Consider the following 2,734-nt stretch of genomic DNA (forward strand, 5'->3'; position numbering starts at 1 on the left):
CTACTCTTCTTTATCCACTCACATATTGAAGGACATTTAGGTTGTTTCCATATCTTGGCTTTTGTAAATGATGCTGCAATGAACATATGGATGTGTATGTCTTTTTGATGTTGTGTTTTGGGTTTTCTTAAATACCGAGAAGTGGACTGGCTGGGTCCTTCACATCTCTTGTTATATAGCCTTGGTTTTAAAGTCTATTTTGCCCGGTATAGGTTTTGCTACCCCAGCTGTTTTTGTTTGTGTGTTTCCATTGCTATGAAGTATGTCTTTCCATCCCTGCACTTCCAGTCTGTGTCTGTGTCTCGATCCAAGTGGAGTCTCTTGCAGGCAGCATGAGCGAGGGTCTTGTTTTCCTATCTCTTCATCCACCACACGTCTTTCGACTAGAGCAAATCTTTCACTGCATTTAAAGTAATTGTTGATAGATGTGTATTTATGGTCATTTTACTATTCATATTTATATTTTTTTTCTTAAAGAAGACCATTTAACACTTCTTGTAATACTGGTTTGGGAGTGAGGAACTCTTTTAGTTTTCTCATCAGGGAAGCTCTTTATCTGACCTTTGATTCCAAATAGTAGCCTTGCTGGGTGGAATTTTTCTGGTTGTAGGTCCTTGCTCTTCACCACTTTGATGATCATTTGCCAATCTCAAGTGGCCTGAAAAGTGTTTGTTATAAAGTCAGTTGGCAGTCTTATGGGAGCTCCATTGTAGGTAGCTAACCGATTTTATGTCGATGCTTTTAAGATTCACCCTTTGGCTTTAACCTTTGCCATTTTATGATGTGTCTCAGTGTGGGCCTCTTTGGGTTCATCTTGTTTGGGGCTCTGCACTTTCTGGACTTGCATGTCTATTTCCTTCACTAAATAGGGAACTTCTAAGTCATCATGTTTTGAAATCGGGTTTCAGTTCCTTGCTCTCTTTTCTTTCTGGCACCCCAACGTTGGTGTGCTTGAAGTTGTCCCAGAGGCTCCTTATGCTATCCTCCCTTTTTGGATTTTTTTTTGTGTGTGATCTGATTTTGTATCTTCCAAATTGCTGATTTGATCCTGTGCTTCATCTAATCTTCAGTGTTTCCCTGTAATGTCATAGTTTTTTTTCTAATACTCACCCAGTGAATTTTCTCATTGTTTTTAGAGCGAGAGGAAGGGAGGGAGAAATGTTCATGTGTGAGAGAAAAAGTGATCAGTTGCCTCCCATTGTGCCCTGAACAGGGGTTGAATACCACTCTTAGGTATGTGTCCTGAGCAGGAATTGCCCTCACAAACTTTTCATGGATGGGACGTTATTACAACACAGCTACCTGGGCTGGACCATCTTGTTTACTTCTTGAAATTGAAGGTGCCCTGAGCAGTGTGGCTCAGTGGGTTGCATGTGTCCCAGAAACAGCAATGTCACTGGGTTGTTTCCCTGTCAGGGCACACGCCTGGGCCCCCAGAGGCAGCCTATCTCCATGTGTGTCTTGCACATCTTTGTTTCTCTCCCCTCCCATTCCCCATCTCTAAAAATAAATAAATAAGATCTTAAAAAATATATATTGCTGGCAAGCCATTCCACCTACAAAAACATTATGACTCCTTAAAGTCTCAAATGATAGTTAATTTTTTAAATTTACAATGAAGTATATTTTCATTAAGGCATGTACATCATTTTTAAAACATAACACTATTAACACTTAAGAGACTACAGTCCAGCATAAGCCTAACTTTTAGCCAAAAACTTTGTGTGACTCCCTTTATTGTGATATTTGCTTTATTTAGCGGTCTGGACCTGGACCCGAAATATCTCCCATGTATGTCTGTATTCCAGATGTAAAAATGGTGTGTCATCTATCCAGTATTCAAAAAGCACTGGTTGAATGACTCATCACTCTAGGACACCTCCCTATTGTAGTGACAGTGTCTTTATTGATGTGGCCCCAGCTACCAGCTGTGCTGTGGTAACACTACAACCTGCACTCATGCTGCCATTGATGTCCCCACACATCCCCACAGTGCTGCCCCTCTAAACCTGCAGGGGCCTCTGCTCTGTGAATCCCTGAGTTTGCACTAGGGCCCTCACTAGAGCGAAGGGCTGGGGGAGACAGCAGCTGAGCAGAGCAGAATCACAGCAGGAACATGTCTGAGATGAGACATTACAGGCCCCCTGCTCTCTGCTGATTCCAGAACCCGGTTCCCTGGAGGAGGCTGGGAAAAGGTGGGAGAACTATCACGCCCAGGGAGGTAAGAGCAGGATGAGTCTGAAATTTCACCTCTCGGCACCACAGATTCCTGAGTGCAGGGGCCACCCTGGTCATGTGGGGACGATGACAGGCAAAATGTCTCCTGTTGCTGTCAGTTGGGGACACCCAGAGGAGGATGAGATGAAAACTCATACACAAAATCTACTCAGCCATAGGAAAAGAGAGAATACTTCCCTTTGCAACAATGTGGATGGACCATGAGAATATCATGCTAAGTGAAATATGTCAGAAACAATTAAGAACCATATGATTTCACTCACACAAGGGACATAAACCTGAAACTCATGGACACAGACAGCAGTGTGGTGGTTCCCAGAGGGAAGGGGGTTGGTGAGGAGGGGCCTAGTACCCGGTGAGGAAAGATGGTTTGACTTTGGGTGGTGGGCACACAGTGCAATGTACAGATCCTATATTGTAGAAATGTGCACCTGAAATCTATGTGACCTATTACACAATGCAAACACAATACATTTAACAAGACACACCCCAATAA

Source organism: Phyllostomus discolor, chromosome 12 (genome assembly GCF_004126475.2).
Source record: "Phyllostomus discolor isolate MPI-MPIP mPhyDis1 chromosome 12, mPhyDis1.pri.v3, whole genome shotgun sequence".
Lineage (NCBI taxonomy): Eukaryota > Metazoa > Chordata > Mammalia > Chiroptera > Phyllostomidae > Phyllostomus > Phyllostomus discolor.